The 18,934-nt window shown below is 48.2% G+C and overlaps 1 protein-coding gene across 9 annotated transcripts in view; it reads left to right on the top strand.

Moving 5' to 3' along the window:
* ST3GAL3 (ST3 beta-galactoside alpha-2,3-sialyltransferase 3) overlaps window positions 1-18,934 on the top strand; it is an 810,547-nt gene that overhangs the window by 744,084 nt on the left and 47,529 nt on the right. The gene's annotated exons all lie outside the window — the stretch shown is intronic.

Below are 18,934 nucleotides of genomic sequence, written 5' to 3' on the forward strand. Positions count from 1 at the left end.
GGCTCTATTGTATGGAGAACAGATACTTGCCCACCTGCAGACTATGTAGTCGGATGTACAGAGTTTACTATCATGGTCTCCTACTGTTTTATCATTCTTTGCACAATCACATTCAAGTGATTGACAGCCTTTAGCCGTTTGGAATCGGGGAAGGGGGCTGTGACGGCGTGTTTTGTGGGAATGCCAAGGCCATAAGACGGGGAGTTCCTGTCCTCAGCGACGGAGCTGCAGCGGCAGGTCTGCATGACTTCAGGGCCACTCAGCGGGCTGATGGTGTAGCAGTTGACCCGGTGCTGGGTCCTCAGACCCAGCTAGGAATCACAGATGCATGCAGGAGGTGTTTACTTATAGCAGATGCCTCCGGATGCATTACCATATCTGTGCATCGCTGCTGTTGAAGTAAGCAGCAGAGCGATGCACCATCCAATCCCATCCGAATCACCCACGCTGTGAGCAGAACCCAGACTGAGCGGTGTCAGAGTTATAGGAGGTACAGGCAGGCAGTAATGTGTACAGACTCTGGTTATGCAGCCATTGATGGATGTTTATAACAAGTGGGAAAATAAAAAGATAATGTGCAGGATGTACTGCCGTCCGTGTACGGCCAGCATGCGGTATACTGACCAAACTCTGACTTTTTTTTAAAGGGGCAAACACTTATAATGGTGACTGGAGAGACAGTGATCCGGGTGAGGAAATGCAGCTAGAGGGACAAATACGCACATTCTGGTCCTTGTACTAAGGGGGTCATTCCGAGTTGATCGCTCGCTAGCTACTTTTTGCAGCGCTGCGATCAGATAGTCGCCGCCTATAGGGGAGTGTGCGAATGCTTGTCGAGCTCTGCAAAAACATTTTGTGCAGTTTCTGAGTAGCCCAGGACTTACTCAGACGCTGCGATCACATCAGCCTGTCCGGTCCCGGAATTGACGTCAGACACCCACCCTGCAAACGCTTGGATACGCCTGCGTTTTCCCAAACACTCCCAGTAAACGGTCAGTTGAGACCCACAAACGCCTTCTTCCTGTCAATCTTCTTGCGATTGGCTGTGCGAATAGATTCTTCGTAAAATCCATCGCACAGCAACGATCCGTTTTGTACCCGTACGACGCGCCTGCGCATTGCGGTTGCATACGCATGTGCAGTTTTGCCGAGTTTTGACCTGATCTCAGCGCTGCAAAAAATAGCTAGCGTGCGATCAGGTTGGAATGACCCCCTAAGCGTACAATTTCTGGCTGCCATTTCTGCTTAGATAATGCAGATTTTCCTGTATAAAGACACTGTTCTTTCCTGTGGAAGTTTGTGCGCTGTCCTCTCAGTATATTAGCTTTATTTATCCGGAGTAAAAATGCCACCGGGAATCCTATGATTTCTTCATGATCCAGATGTTCCTTCATCACTCGGCTGGTTTGCAGCATTAATGATTTAGCACATTTCCGTCTGCCGAACGACCTCACCAGCAGGTTAAACCAACTACAAGCTACCCCTTCCCCTGTCCTGTGCTACCTGATCTGCTGATCTTTGTGACATTGCTCCTCTTTCCTGGGGTCACCCTGGGTGAGCGGCATTGGTTTTCCTGCAGTGCATTCATGCAGAACGCTCCGTACAATCCCAGTACCGCTGGTGGCCGGCCCACATGTGTAAACAGTGAAATATTGTGATATGTGGAGGATAGACTAGGTCTTTCCATCTACATATGGCTCATTGTGCTTACGCTCTGGGTGTATGGATATATGGAGATGAGGCGGTACATGTATGTACTGGCTGTATAGCAGAAAAGCTGATTGCTGTGACATTGTCATGTTGGATTTGGCCTGAAGGCTGCTTTGTGCTATGGTTGTTGGGTCTTATAAGTATGTTGTGACTTGGAGGTCCAGTAATATCCCTTTAGGAGTCCATTAAACGCCCCTAGTTTGTTAGCATCAGTGTGTTCTGGGGCATCGTCTGCAATGGTCTCGTGGCGAGATATTTATCTCACAGCTGCGGATGTTCCATATAATGGTTTATTAAGGGAAACGTGTTTGGTTTTCTGGTGTATGAAATGTAGAGAGTTCTGCAAGTGGATTGGTCAGCGTGGTCCTGCCAGCTATATTCCAGGCCTACTCCTGGCTCTTGGCATCTTGATGAGGTTCACCTGGCTTATCCCTTTGGAGCTGACCCAGCTCAGTTCAGTCTATCTCTGGGGACAAAGACAGTATGTCAATCTGTTAACGGACCGCCACAAGTTAAGATGGGTGTAGTACGGCTGACCGGCGGTCTCCTGACCGCCGGTCAGCTTACCGACGCCGGGATCCCGGCAGCATACCGACGCCGGGATCCCGGCGGGGAGGGGCGAGTGCAGCAAGCCCCTTGCAGGCTCGCTGCGCTCGCCACGCTGCGGGCTCGGTGGCGACCTGCGGTCGCCACGGGTTCTATTCCCACTCTATGGGTGTCGTGGACACCCACGAGTGGAAATAGTCCCTGTTGGTCGGCATGCCGACCATCGGGATAGTGAGCGCTCGGCATGGTGGAGGAGGTCATGTGACTGTCGGTCACCCGACCGCCGGTCACATGAATACCACCCGTTAAGATACAAGCTAATCTATATGAATGAAGATAGGGTGGGTTGAGATGGCAGCAGTCAGAATACCGATCGCAGCATCCCGATTGTGGAAATCCTGACATAGGGAATGTAAGTATAATTATCGTCCCCCAATGCCCCCCTAACCCTCCATTCCCGCTGCCTAAATCTAACCCTCCCTTCCCCGCAGCCTAACACTAACCCTCCTAAGGGGTGCCTAAACCTAAGCGCCTCCTCCCTTTCCACGGCCTAAACCTAACCCTCCCTTCTCTGCAGCCTAACACTAACCCTCCCTGGGGGGTGCCTAAACCTAACCCCCTCCTCCCTTCCCGCAGCCTAAACCTAACCCTCCCTTCCCCGCAGCCTAACACTAACCCTCCCTGGGGGGTGCCTAAACCTAACCCCCTCCTCCCTTCCCGTAGCATAAATCTAACCCCCTCCTCCCTTCCCGCAGCATAAACCTAACCCCCTCCTCCCTTCCCGCAGCATAAACCTAACCCACCCTTCCCCGCAGCCTAACACTAACCCTCCCTGGGGGGTGCCTAAACCTAACCCCCTCCTCCCTTCCCACAGCCTAAACCTAACCCTCCCTTCCCCGCAGCCTAACACTAAACCTCCCTGGGGGTGCCTAAACCTAACCCCCTCCTTCCTTCCCGCAGCCTAAACCTAACCTCCCTCCTCCCTTTCCGCAGCCTAAACCTAACCCTCCCTTCCATGCAGCCTAACACTAACCCTCCCTGGGGGTGCCTAAACCTAACCCCCTCCTCCCTTCCCGCAGCCTAAACATAACCCTCCCTTCCCCGCAGCCTAACACTAACCCTCCCTGGGGGTGCCTAAACCTAACCCCCTCCTCCCTTCCCGCAGCCTAAACCTAACCCTCCCTTCCCCGTGTCAGGTGTGTGATCCTTTTCGGAATTCCGGCATCGATATTTAGACTGCCGGGATCCTTACCACACACATGGATATGTAAAAGTTCCAGGAGTTCAGTGGGATGGACGATATTATATAAAAATGTACAGATGTGTCCTCATACACCCAGGGATTTATTTACTAAAGGTCAAATTACATTAATGGGAAATTGATCTAAAATCAATGATGGGTTTTGAGGGCCAACACACACCTTTACTTCCTTTTAAAAATCAATTAATATATAAAAAAAAAAAAATCTTAGTAAATGTGTGTAAATTTGCCCTGTAACTCCAACATCGATTGAGAAGGATTTCCAGCAATTTCAAATCAATAAAAGTCGATGGGAATTGTAAATAAACCTCTTAGTCTCAAAACACCATGCAGCACGAGTAGATTGGAACAAATGAGCCACGCCAGGCGTCTTTTGTGCGCGAATGTGCATTGTAATCACAATGCGTCAGAACCGCTTCATAGACTGCACGGATTAATCAGACATAGAAACACAGAATGTGACGGCAGATAAGAACCACTTGGCCCATCTAGTCTGCCCTAAACACATGTACGCACACATACACACTAAGGTTCATTTTTGTTGGGAGCCAGTTAACCTACCAGTATATTTTTGGATTGTGGGAAGAGGAAACCGGGCAAGCACAGGGAAAATATACAAACTCCACACAGTTAAGTTTGTTGTGGAAACAGAACCGATGTGCTGTGAGGCAGTAATGCTAATTATTGCACCATATCCGACACTTGAATCTGTATACGAAGAACAACCAAACTACGGCACTTCGTGTACAGATTCATTCATATGAAAAAATGCTGAGCACATAGTGCGTCGCATAGGACCTAGGCCCAAATGTATTAAGCCTAAAAAAGTGATGCGGTGGAGGCGGATAAAGAACCAGCCAATCAGATTCCTAACTGCCGTGTTACAGGATGTGTTTGAAAAATGACAGGAGCTGATTGGCTGGTCATTTATCATTCTTTATCCGTCTCCCTTTTAGCACTTTTTAAGGCTTAATACACTTGGGCCCTGGTGTGCCAAGGAGGGATGTCGGGATTCCTGCGCCGGTATGCTGGCCACCGGGAGCCCGACCGCCGGCATAACATACTACACCCGTACAGCAATGGGCTAACTGTGGGGTGACTGGGAGGTATCCTGAAGTGAATGCACAATCTGTCTCATGGACGTATTACGGGTGTGCTGCTAGTTTATCCCTATTTTGAATTTGTGTATAACCTTTTAAGTGTTTTTTACATGTACTGTATAACCTTTTTTAGTGTCTAATCTTTGTTCGGTGGTGCATATATATAATTTTCTGTGGTTGATTTATCGTGTGTATGCATTTGTGTGTATGCTTGTTGAAATAGGTTGTATTTTCATGTAAATCATTACTTATAGGCCCTCATTCCGAGTTGATCGGTCGCAAGGCGAATTTAGCAGAGTTACACACGCTAAGCCGCCGCCTACTGGGAGTGAATCTTAGCTTCTTAAAATTGCGACCGATGTATTCGCAATATTGCGATTACTAACTACTTAGCAGTTTCTGAGTAGCTCCAGACTTACTCTGCCTGTGCGATCAGTTCAGTGCTTGTCGTTCCTGGTTGACGTCACAAACACACCCAGCGTTCGCCCAGGCACTCCCACCGTTTCCCCGGCCACTCCTGCGTTTTTTCCGGAAACGGTAGCGTTTTCAGCCACACGCCCCTGAAACGCCGTGTTTCCGCCCAGTAACACCCATTTCCTGTCAATCACATTACGATCGCCGGAGCGAAGAAAAAGCCGTGAGTAAAAATACTTTCTTCATAGTAAAGTTACTTGGCGCAGTCGCAGTGCGAACATTGCGCATGCGTACTAAGCGGATTTTCACTGCGATGCGATAAAAAATACCGAGCGAACAACTCGGAATGAGGGCCATAGGACCTTATTAGGCTTTTGCACATCCGTGAACAACAAACGTGTTAATGGTTCATCACTGACAGGAAATGCCGTTGCTGGCAGGAAGTAATATGCCTCCAGCTGACCTGCTTTGCTACCTATACAGGTTCTGTTTCAACACAAGAAGGCAAACAGTGGCTTCCGGATCGGCAGGGGCACATAAAACCACTGTCGCATTTCACATTCCTAGCGTTCCAGTCCTCTTACAGTGTAGCAGTGCTCCACGCAGTGAAGGCAGAACAAATACTATGGAGCAATGTTCAAAGTGCAAGCATGATTGTTCTGTGTACAAATCAGCCAAGTATAATGTACGTACCAGCAACTTTATTTTACTTACTGAAAACCACCAAACAGTTTTATCTGAGCCTAAAAACGTGTCTTTGGGTGAAGCTCACTAAAATAAGAGTAAGGAGATCTATTTGCTTTTAGTGGGGTGTTATCTCACTGACAGCACTGGTTCCTCCGAAGGCTCTTAATAAGCCAGCGATTCAGACACCCATGAATGGAGGTATCAACAGCACCTATGGTATAAAGGGTTGTAATGGCTTTGTTCCCCTAATACTACATACTGTATAAGTAACACAATACATACTGTAAATAACAATAGCTAAGCAGACAGTGGATTTCTAAACTACCATGTTGGGGAATATTTAGGCAGTGATAAAGATGTCTCACATTAATTCCCCCTTTACAGTACATACGTTACCAATTGAGATGATTGACTGTTTGATAGCTATTGCCGTTCATATACATTAGTGTATAGTCTTTGTAGTTTTAGACTATCTTTGCTTGCTGAGTTATTCATCGTTGCTGACATTTCCTGAGTAGACAATTGAGTTGTGAGGAATGTATTCAGATTCTTACTACAGAGCTTGTTACACACTATGGGGGGTATTGAATTAGTGCCATTTTTAAACTGCATTTTTCGCCCGTTTTTAGGGCGAATTTACATTCGACCTATTCAATGCCCGTGCCGTTTTTTTTTTTTGTTTGTTTTGTTTTGCAGTAATTGCATATACCCCTATGCAGTAATGTTAGGTGTAGGAGAAACTGGTCAAGTGAGTACCCCCAATAAGTTAGCTCCTATATATAGCATCATATTGACCCTACTATTTCCTTACATTGTGTATGTAAGATTGGAGTATACTTGCTGATAGTTTGCACCTAGATGGGAAAGTCCAGGGGTGTCAAGGGCTGGGGGCGCAGCAGCGCAATTTGCATCATCATGCAGTGCACCAATTCATGCCATTGCGCAGAGGGTGGCGAGCCACGACGGTGGGATTTGCCACGATGCAGGAGGATGGACTGCGCTTCTGGGAGATCTCCCTGAAACGCGTGAATGTCCATGACATTCCTGTATGGATTGTAGCCTGAGCTGACGCAGCACACCATGCGACTCGCTCGCCCCATCTATATGACTGTCTTGGTGTGTAGACGTGGCAGATAATCAGGTCTTTGTAAGAAGATGTTTTGCTTCCTCACAGTGAGCTGGAGGTCTGGAGTCCACACTTCCCCTGGATTATGGTGCGTTGTGAGCCACAAAGTCAGGTTCCAGTGAAACATTCAGCAGCTCTGATTCTGTAGGAGGCAGGTGTGCGGCGCCTGTTCTCCCCTGCTGCAGGGCAAATAGCTGGAATACTACAAAAATCAAATGCAACATTTTTAGAATGATGAAAAAGCACATTACAGAGATACAGCAGACATTGTTGAGCGTTGCTCTGCTGTGTGCATTGACATTGTGCCGCTGATGTCATGTAATTGCCGTGGCCGGATTTCCTGCATAACAACGGAATAGAAGTAGCATTGACATTCTCCATCCACAATGCCTCTCTCACTGCCCCATTCATCTCTGCCGTCACATCTCCTAAATGTCTCGCATAAAGCTAGGAACAATTAATGCTTGTTGGCCATTCCCAGTGAGAGGATGGCTATAATGAGCGTTACATTTTTCCTGCTGCTCGTGCCGTCCGCTCCACCGCTGAGCAGACCCACTCTGCATGAGGAGGCGCAGAGAAGAACAATGCCGTGGCTTGGTTGACTTTGTGCCACTGTGCGTGCAAAGGATGGTTGACGCTTCCAAGCATTCATTCTTTACAAGCCAACATGAAAGCAGGGAGCTGCCAGATTGGAAGGCAGCCATGTGTCAGATCGTCTCTGGGACTATTGTTTGAGAAGTTGCTAAACAGTAGTAACACATCGTATCTGACTGTCGCGTTACTGTAGAAAAAATGGACAGCAGTGAAATAGGAATCAGAAGCAGCCTGCGGTTATTTTACACCCTAATCTTCTGAGAAACCGCTGTATATACCGCTGTAATGGAGCTCCCCCGCTCCATTAGACTCTCCTCAACCTTGCAAAGCTTCAAACGGGCACTAAAAACCCACCTATTCATCAAAGCGTACCCTTCCGATGCATAACCTAGTCCTGAGGCTGCTCCTCCATCCCCCTGCCTCATGCCTTGACCATCTCTGCTTGTCATCTGTCTGTCGGCCCTTCCCACTAGATTGTTAGCTCTTCAGAGCAGGGCCCTCTTTCCTCTTCTTGTCAAAGCCCTTTTCTCCTCACATTTCACTTACAGCTCTCTCCTACTCAGCGACCATCTTTACCCGCATATTTTTCTGCTGGTAAAGGCTCATCTCTATCTATGGCCGCCGGCCCCAAGTAGTAGTCTGATCACTCCCTCACTACTTACTTCTTAGCTGTATTATGTATGAGAATGTGTGGTGCTCTATGTTACCTGTACTCTATTTTTGCTATTTATTTACTGTAATACTAAGTTTTGTCTCCCTGTACTGTCCTTTGTACGGCGCTGCGAAACACTTGTGGTGCCTTATAAATAAAATGTAGTAACAATAATGTAATAATATACTGTGGTGACAGCATGTGACGGTCACCCCCGTGTACTACCTGTGACAGAACTGAAGGAAGGAATGTACTTTGTTACAGTACTATAAGATTGGCACAGTGCATCCCTAGAGCAACATGGAATTCAGTGCTACAGTCCCTGTCATCACCCACGGGTCTCTTCCAAAATATCAGAGCTGAAATCTGCTCTTTACAACTCTTCATCTGATTTATAGTATTTATAGTACACAAGATACAGCGGGGGAGTGCACGGGGCTCGCCTTGTAAACACAGAAGATTCCTGAACTCTAGTAGGGTGTATTTAGTGATCAACAGCAGATGGGGAGGGCCCTTAATTCCCTGGAAATAGCCCTTTGGGTTTCATTTTTTCTGTCTTTGTGAATTTGAGTCTTTAAGCTTTAGGCTGTTGGTGTCTGTTTTACACATTTTACTCATACGAAAACATCCTGCCTGTCAGTGGTTGCTGCACTTGTGCTCTTCACTGGGGTTGTGGCGATAGTTCTTGTTGGGAGATGAGAACCTTTTCCTCTGGGTATCATACAGAACTCTTTCCTACAGTGTGGGCTTCTCCAGGCGTACACAGCATTGAGAAGCGGTGGTTCTACTCCTTGGGAGGATGGGAAGACCCCCCAATACTCTGGGTATGCAGTACACGGCAGTGGTCCCAGGTAGTGACCACACACCTCAGTTTGGGGCAGTTTTGTTCTTCTAAAGCTGCCAAATTAGCCGCCAATTTCCTGGGTGTGCTCTAAGGGGTATATTTACTAAGGAGTGAGTTTTTTAAAAGTGGAAATGTTGCCCAAAGCAACCAATCAGATGCCACTTAATATTTATGTAGCTGTTTCTAGAAGATAATAGCTAGAATCTGATTGGTTGCTAAGGGCAACATCTCCACTGATAAAAAATCCCACCTTAGTAAATATACCCCTAAATGTTGTATAAATAATGTGTTATGTCCCTCTGTAATCTGACAAAGCCCTAGAACAACGTAACATGTTCCTGTTGAATCTGTGTTTTTTAAATATGTGTTATGTCTCTGTAATCTTACCATGTAATGTGTCCCAGTCTGATATAACCATGTTTAATAAAAATGTAACACGTCTGTGTACTCTAACCACATTCTATAAAAAAAAAGTTATGAGTCCCTGTGTAATCTGTGTTCTTTAAAAATATAACATGTCTCCACGTACTCTGAAAGTATGTTTGGATATGGGGCAGTCCAGGGCCGTAACTAAGTGTGTGCCACCATCTGGCAGCACCACCCGCACGGCCGCTGCCCGCTTTATCTCACGGCCTCCCACCGCTGCAGCGCTGGGGGGGTCCTGACCTTTTGTATATATGTAAAGAAGCTGGAGCCGCGGGCCGTTATTTAAGCCCCGCCCGCTCTGGAATTTGGCTCCACCCCCTTCAAAGACCCACAAATCGCGGGTTGTGCACTTGTGCTGTTGTAACCTCTGACTGCCTCAGTCCCTCCACAGGCTGCTGCATCCTATAACTACAGCCCATTGCCTGGTCCTCTTCCTGGAGGAACTTGTAAGTGATATTATTCCAAAAATACTTATAGCTGCTAATGTGTAAAAAGGGGGACTCTGCTGCAGTAATGTATAAAAAGGGGTCTCTGCTGTTGTAATGTGTAAAAAGGGGACTCTACTGCTGTAATGTGTAAAAGGGGGACTCTGCTGCCGTAATGTGTAAAAAAGAGGACTCTACCTGCCGTAATGTGTAAAATGGGGCTCTACCTGACGTCATGTGTGACGGGCTCTACCTGGTGTGATGTGTGTAAGTGGAACTACTGGGCAGCGTAATTTGAATAATGGAGACTACTGTGCAGCGTAATATGAATTGGTATTATTATGTGGCCATGCCCCTTACCCATGAAGCCACGACCCTATATTTTGCCATGCGCCAACGGCACGCACTGGCCCTATTTAAATATGGGGGGGAAGGGGGCGATGCTGTTTCTTGCACACAGCGTTAAAATGTCTACTTACGGCACTGGGGCAGTCCATGCATTGCCTGTGACCATGTGTACTCTCCTCCCTGTATTCTGCTCCCTGGTGTCCCTCAGGTTGAATATGGGACAGTCCATACGTAGCTTGTGTCCTGTGTATTCTCCTCCCTGTATTCTGCTCTCTGGTGTCCCTCAGGTTGTATATGGGGCAGTCCATGCATTGCCTGTGAATCTGTGTATTCTCCTCCCTGTATTCTGCTCTCAGGTGTCCCTCAGGTTGTATATGGGGCGGTCCATGCATAGCTTGTGACCTGTGTATTCTCCTCCCTGTATTCTGCTCTCTGGTGTCCCTCAGGTTGGATATAGGGCAGTCCATGCATTGCTTGTGACCTTGTATTCTCCTCCCTGTATTTTGCTCCCTGGTGTCCCTCAGGTTGTATATGGGGCAGTCCATGCATTGTCTGTGACCTGTGTATTCTCCTCCCTGTATTCTGCTTCCTGGTGTCCCTCAGGTTGGATATAGGGCAGTCCATGCATTGCTTGTGACCTTGTATTCTCCTCCCTGTATTCTGCTCCCTGGTGTCCCTCAGGTTGTATATGGGGCAGTCCATGCATTGTCTGTGACCTGTGTATTCTCCTCCCTGTATTCTGCTCCCTGGTGTCCCTCAGGTTGTATATGGGGCAGTCCATGCATTGTCTGTGACCTGTGTAGTCTCCTCCCTGTATTCTGCTCTCTGGTGTCCCTCAGGTTGGATATGGGACAGTCCATGCATTGCCTGTGACCTGTGTATTCTCCTCCCTGTATTCTGCTCCCTGGTGTCCCTCAGGTTGTATATGGGGCAGCCCATGCATTGTCTGTGACCTGTGTATTCTCCTCCCTGTATTCTGCTCTCTGGTGTCCCTCAGGTTGAATATGGGGCAGTCCATGCATTGCCTGTGACCTGTGTTCTCTCCTCCCTGTATTCTGCTCTCTGGTGTCCCTCAGGTTGTATACAGTCCATGCATTGTCTGTGACCTTGTATTCTCCTCCCTGTGTTCTGCTCTCTGGTGTCCCTCGGTTGAATATGGGGCAGTCCATGCATTGCTTGTGACCTGTGTATTCTCCTCCCTGTATTCTGCTTCCTGGTGTCCCTCAGGTTGTATATGGGGCAGTCCATGCATTGCCTGTGACCTGTGTAGTCTCCTCCCTGTATTCTGCTCCCTGGTGTTCCTCAGGTTGGATATGGGACAGTCCATGCATTGCCTGTGACTCTGTGTATCCTCCTCCCTGTATTCTGCTCTCTGGTGTCCCTCAGGTTGGATATAGGGCACTCCATGCATTGCCTGTGACCTGTGTTCTCTCCTCCCTGTGTTCTGCTCCTTGGTGTCCCTCAGATTTGGATGTGTCGTAGCCGTCATTCATATGTAACTCTAATTAATGCCACAGAGGCCAGACCAGAATCATTTTGGGGTTTGTCAAATGCAAATTAATTGATGAATACATCTGCTGGGAGGAAATGAAAGAAAAGAGTCTAAGATCAGAAACAGTTGTTACAGCTGGAAGAATTAGGCATGTGGAATGCAGAGAGAGTGTTTTCGCTGGAAGTAATCAAAGAAACAGTTCCAATAATAGGAATGATCTGCGCAGAAGAATGGCGGTCACAGCGAGCACCGTCTGCAAAGACTGAAGATTCCAAGCAGCGCGGATATCCAGGAGCTGAGGCTGGGTTGGACCTGCGTCCATCTGGTAGAGCGCATACTGGAGAAGAGTGCAATATTCTGTGTAATGCAGATAACGGGCGGTATCCAATTAGCCCTGATGCAATTTTGGCTGTTAAAAAACGGCAGGAAATCACGATTAATGACCGATGGTATCCAATTAGAGGATGTTTTTAACGGCTGAAATTGGACCCGCGATCGCACGAAAACAAATAGGATCAGGATAAGTCCCCGATCCAGGGACGCTTTAAGAGAGGAGGAGGCCCGTGTCCAGCCTCTTCCATTCGAGCCCCCTCCTCTCTGTCGGCAGCATTGTAGAGTCTGAGGACTTCTGCGCATGCATAAATCTCCGGGAAAATTGCGCAGCGGCCATTTTCCCAGGGAAAATTGCGCAGCGGCCATTTTCCCAGTGATTTCTCTATTGTGCATGCGCAGAGCGCAGTGAAAATGCCCGCTGTGCCATTTTCACGGTGATTTAACACTGCTACTGCCGTCAGCATGAGACTCCGGGGGGTGAGTATTCAAAAAAAATAAATGGGTGCGGTGGGGACTCCCTTTGGACTCAGGGGCCCGTGTGCACCGCACGCACTGCATCCATTATACATACGCCAGTACCCCGATCCCATGTGTTATCACAGCTCCGGCGGCTGCTTATCGGGGGGTTATGCACGCAAAGCATAATACCTGATAAGTGCCGGTATCGGGGGCGAAAGAACGCCAGCATCTGGGCAGATAGGAAAGCCCCCTGGTGAACCTATTAATGTGGAATCTCCTACGTGTGCAATACTAAACTACTATGCAATTCTGAGCTCATTGCAGAGGAAATGTACAGTAAACATAATTTAGCATGGTTCAGAATTCTTAGCTAATTAAGGAGCTCAAAGGTGAGGACACAACTACAATGGTGCCACTACCTTAGAAGAAGTCACTCTGGCCCACAGTGATGCAATGACAGCAGATAGATGAAGACATGCAGGGGCGAAGCTTCTATCTATCATAGATTGTATTTCATAAATGGTAACAAGAATCTGATTGGTCACTATTGACAACGTCTCGGATTTTCCACTCTTTAGAGGTTTGATACATCTCCCCTATGATGAAGGGCAACACTTGAGCAACTTGAGGAGTGACAAACTCCAATAGCGATGTAAGACTACAGGCTGACTATGGAGGAGAGGACTTGAGCAGAGACGCTCAACCTCACTCACATAGATTATGGCGGTCAACCCTTCAAACCAATTCCAGGGAGAAGTTCTAATGACAGTAACCTACTTATGGAATCATCCTTCATCACCATATACAGTATATAATGGCAACGCCTCTGACGGTAATCCAGGATTTCAGGCACCAGGAGAAGGAGCAAAGTAACTGCGTGGAACTCATCCACCTGCTAAACAGTAAACACGTGATAGCAAATCCACAAAGCACACATCCACGTCCAGAACTCTCCTAGGAAAGTCAGCTGCGAGGGTCAAACCGGATCAACATCCAGATACCAGCCCTCAGATTCCCATGCAAAACTCACACACAAATTACTGGAACGCAGCAACTCCTGGGAAGAGATCAGTCAGCTGCCCGAGGAGGAAATTAGTTCCTTGCCTAGAAATGAAACACTGGCCTCGGCACTTTTGCGAGCTGTCAAAACAAGCTTTGTTTTCTGTTTTGTATATGCACAAGTGCGCTCACGTGTCCGACAAGTGCGTTCTAGAGTGCACACCTGACCATGTAAGCATCCCTGAGAATTCTACCTGCAGAACTGAACAGGCATGGCCGAACTGTTGCTCATATCTGCAGTAGGTAAGGCCAGACCCTGACTATGGTGAACTTGGGAATGGTACTAATGGCCTGGTTCGGAGATGGAAGCAGTGCCTGTATCTTCGCAGTTGGGTCTGACTCACACTGCACATGTGCAGCGATGACTTAGAGACGGCGGTCGCAGAGAGGATTTAAACCTCAATAGACGCAGTGTGATGGACAGACAGGAACCGTTTGTGGGAGGTAACGGCTACAGAAACGCAGATACCTCGCCTCGGCGGATTAGTTGCGACTGCAGTCTGAGTAGCCAGAGGTCCAACGGCGCTACCGATCTGAGATGCTGGTGGTGGGCATCCCTGTACACAAGACAGCGGCTGGGGGGCATTAGTATACTGTATCTTCTCAGATCTTCTGCGTACAGAGGTGCGGCGTATAATATACAGAATATATAGGTGCTGCTCTCTCTGGTTATGTCAGCAGTTCATGGCCTTTGGGATGGACCTGCACAAACCAATCCCTATCCTAAAAGGCAATCCAGATGTATAGTGTTATCACAGAGATGGCAGGACTGCAGTACTGTCCAGCGAGTGTTAAAGCTGCTGACCAACTGACCGAGTCTCTGCTCTGAGGTCGTTATGATGAACTGATGAGGATGAACCGTGTGGAATTATTGTTTCTATGGCGGAACGAATCCCCATTGCTCTAGTGTGTACCCACCTTAAGACTTATGCACAGTACTATAAACCGCTATTAAAATGTAACAATCCCCCGTGAACTGTAAACTGTATGTGTGCACAAATACTGTAACAAACACAGAACATCTCCTGTTTGTCACCTGCATTTCCCCTGCCAGCTACCACCCAGCCCTGCCGCATACTGTAGCTCCAGTGTATTTAGTTGCAGGTCCAGAGCCTTCATTTCATCAGTGCTGCCTGGGTCAGGTTACCCGCTAGTGATTCATAATCTCCCTCATCTGATTGATCTGTGTGTAGCTGGGATCAAGTTAGTACCGGTACAGTACCGGGCAGCAGTAACCGAGTGTTGGCACTTTCTTTCATTAATCTGTCCCTGTCATTCTTTGTGGGGCCATCATCAGATCAGACTCACTTGCTTGAATAGTTATTGATATGCAATTACCTTCTCTGCATAGTTTGGCAGAATAATTTAGGTGCATGTCGCCCATTGCCAAGAACAGGGATTATAATCCCGGAGCACCTGGGGCTTTTCTACGCTTTGTAAATAATCATGTTTAATAAAGAGAAACCTATTACGCAGCACTGTCTATTGAGAAGATAACGTCACAAACACATTACATTCACTGATATGAAACTGAAGGTAAAGATGACCCTGCCCAATGAGCTTACACTCTAAGAAACTCGGGACACATGAGAACAAACTACAAATAGAACTCAGACCAGGACTGAGATAAGTAATGAACATATAATTACTAGCATCTGAACACAGACTTTGCTGATTGATGGATAGTCTTTTATATGTACATCGTGTAGGACACAACATAAGATTTATCTTTTATTAATACCCCTGTCGGACTGGCTAAAGACATCCTGAGAAAATGAAAAAGCTAAATTGCTACACTGTTTCATATATATATTTCTAATTGTCCATTAAGTGCCATCTCCATAAAGTGTAAATATTTATTAGTATATATATATAGAATACTAGGTGATTCATCGCGCCCTTCACACCGTCGTGAGGGGCTACACCCCCTATCCCTTGCACACTCTTGTGGCGTGCAGTAGTTGTATTATATGGAGTATTACCTCCAATCATAATTCTGTGAGTGGTTAAATATTGCATGGACAAAGGGGTCTTAGCCCCTTGCAACGGCGTGAACAGCGCATGCAGGACCTGATGAATCACCTAGTAGGTGCTGTGGGTGTGGGGGAGACGCGGAGGGGGGCGGGGGGTGCCGCAGGTGGGGGAGGGGCTGCTACGGTGGTGGGGGAGGGGCGGGTGCAGGGGTTCTGCGGGTGGGGGAGGGGGTTTGGAGCCACCGTGAGTGGTGGAGGGGGGGTGTGCGGGTGCCGCGGATGGGGCCCAGAGGTACTGCAAGTGGGAGAGGGGCGGGTAATGCTTGTGCTGCTTCTCCTCCTGGAAGCAGCTAGGCTGCTGTCCTCCCTTTGGCAGTGGCTCTCCTGGAGCCTCGCACAGCAGCCAACCAGCCAAACACTATTGTTAGCACCTGGTGTCCCAACGCACAGCATTACAGGGAAGAAGATGCACTCAATAAATAAACTACAGCTCCCAGCAGCCCTTAGCGCCTGAATGCTTCGGCGCTAAGGGCTGCTGGGAGCTGTAGTTTATTTAGTGCGTATACTTCCCTGTAATGCGGCGCGTTGGGACACTGGTGCTAACAATAGTGACTGGCTGGCAGAACTGACTGACTCGCTGAATCAATGTAAAAGGTGAGAGTGCTGTGCAGTGTCAGTGTCCAGACATTACCCTCGGCGATATCACCCTCTCTATCCGCTACATTAACCATCTCGGGGCTTCCAGGTGGGCTGCCCAGGTGCTGTGTTGCGGAGTCAGGGCCTCTGGGGATCTGTGCGCAGCTGTGGCGGGGAGGCACTTCTGTGACATCACATGCAGAGGAGGCTCAGAGAGTATGCGGCGCAGGGAGGGCTATGAAAGCCTTCCGCTGCGCCGCTTTCATACACACCTATGCCGGTGGCCGCAGCAGCTTTTGTTCCACGTGCGCCACGGCTTGGGAATGGGGATTGTTGATGCCGGAGGGGCAGGAGACTGGCAGCAGGACATAGGGGGTCATTCCGACCTGAACATAGCTGTCCTAAATTTAGCACAGCTACGATCACTTACACTGACATGCGGGGGGACGCCCAGCAAAGGGCTAGTCCTTCCCGCATATCAGGCCGCCCCCACCCCCCTCCTGCACAATTAGAAACGCATCGCACAGCGGCAATGCTTTTGTGCTTGAAGAGTAACTCCCAGCTAGCGCAGCTCCTGCGGCTGGGCGGGAGTTGCTCGCTGCTGCCGGCGTCGCAGTGGCTGCGTGTGACATCACACAGGCGCTACGGCTCGCCCACCTCACAGTTCGGCCGCGCCAGCGTTGGTCGGACTGCGGCCACAAAACGGCGGTCAAACGCCGCCATGCCGCCCCCTCCCGCCCAGCGACCGCCTCTGCCTGTCAATCAGGCAGAGGTGATCGCCAGGCAACGACAGCCGTCGGCTGTCAGCCATGTGCCGGCGCACTGCGGTGCTGACGCATGTGCAGTTCTGACCTTATCGCTGCACTGCAATGAACGGCAGCGGGGGATCTGGTCACAATGACCCCCATAGGACGCTGCAGTAAAAGGGTTTTTTTTCCCCTATCTACAGCGCAGAGACATGCTGCAGATGCAGTGGCATACCCTCCAGCTGCACCTTTTTTTATGGTCTGTACCGATTTTTGGCTCTCCAAACTTCCAATGAAAGTATAGGAAAAGGGACTGCACCTGTGGCCACGCCCCCTTTTCAGACGTGTAACCATTTTTATGTGTAGATTGTTGGAGGGTATGTTGCTGCAGATGCAGTGGGCCTATTTTGGGGTGTGGGCCTGGAGCTGCAGCTCCATCAGCCCCATTGTTAATCCTGCTCTGGGAACACACAGCAGCCAAAGGGCAAAGCCTCCCATTGGATGTAACCTGTGTGGGAGGGCGTTTCTCACCCAATCAGCTGTGTGACTGTGTGTGATAGACCTGCCACTAACCCAATGAGAGCTCCTAGCAGCGCCCAGCGTTAGCCACAGAGTGACAGATCTGGGCAATTATATAGGAGATACTGTAGTTAGCATATAGGGGGTAATTCCAAGTTGATCGCAGCAGGATTTTTGTTAGCAGTTGGGCAAAACCATGTGCACTGCAGGGGAGGCAGATATAACATGTGCAGAGAGAGTTAGATTTGGGTGGGCTGTGTTCAATCTGCAATCTAATTTGCAGTGTAAAAATAAAGCAGCCAGTATTTACCCTGCACAGAAATAAAATAACCCACCCAAATCTAACTCTCTCTGCACATGTTACATCTGCCTCCCCTGCAGTGCACATGGTTTTGCCCAATTGCTATCAAAAATCCTGCTGCGATCAACTTGGAATTACCCCCATAGTGTATACAATATACATAATATTACATGAGCATTATAAATTCTGTGCTAACTTTATCATAAATCTGATACAACATTTATTATAAGTAACTGGATTGGATTGTCGGATATATGTAATACATGGGAGATGAAAGAACTGTCCGTTCCTGTGTCTGTGACACTGTGACACTGCCTGACGGCTACAAGTATTTGTTTTTCTTTCATATAACTCCTCAGCTATGTAGCATCGGGGAATTCTGACAAGTCCTCCTGTCATGTGCAGTATATGGTTGTGTTTGCCTTTCCATAAAGGATGTTTTTGTGGGTCTGATTGGAGGCAGATGCACATGTGGACGGCATATTGTCTGCATCTTGTATGAGTCAGGATCCCTCCAGCTCAATGCAGTACAGAAGAGACACTCTCCAAAACGCGAGGGGCTCCTCTATCAGGCTGGTCACATGGCTGTTACATAAAGATGAAGTAGTTCCAGTTACAGTATATACTGTTCTAGAATGGCCAGACTGTCTCACTAAGTTGTATTATTACTGTATCGCACTAGCAATAGCCGGTCGTATGAATATATGTGTATACAGTTTAGTTCAAGTTAATGTGCGACACATCAGTCTTAGACTATAATAATATATGGATCTATCACCATGAGCACATAATGTAATATAATACTGACAGTCACACATCCCCCCTACAATGCCGACTCACTGGCTGTTTATCCCCCGATTAGGGGCCTTTGAGCAGGCCTGGTGCCTCTGGAGCTTGCTGGGAGACAAGTAGAGACTGTTGTATGGTCACTCTGATTGTGAATTACACACAATCAGAGTGCAGCATTCTCTACTTGCCTCCCAGCCTGCAGCTAGACAGCAAATGGCTTTCAGCATGCTGATTGGTGCATGGCTAGAGCTATCCACCAATCAGAGGGCAGTATTCTTGCCTCTGAGCCTGCAGCCTGACCGTGAATGACTGTGAGCATGCTGATTGGTGGATGGCTGGAACTATCCACCAATCAGAGTGCTTACAGCCATTGATTGAATGGAAGCATGTGGAGAGATGGTGCGGGACCGCAGGAGGGGCATGTTATGATTATTTAAATTTATTCCTGTGAATGGGTAGGTAGGGGCCCCAGTACATTGCTATGCCGAAGGCCT

This window comes from Pseudophryne corroboree, chromosome 9 (assembly GCF_028390025.1).
Source record: "Pseudophryne corroboree isolate aPseCor3 chromosome 9, aPseCor3.hap2, whole genome shotgun sequence".
Taxonomy (NCBI): Eukaryota; Metazoa; Chordata; class Amphibia; order Anura; family Myobatrachidae; genus Pseudophryne; species Pseudophryne corroboree.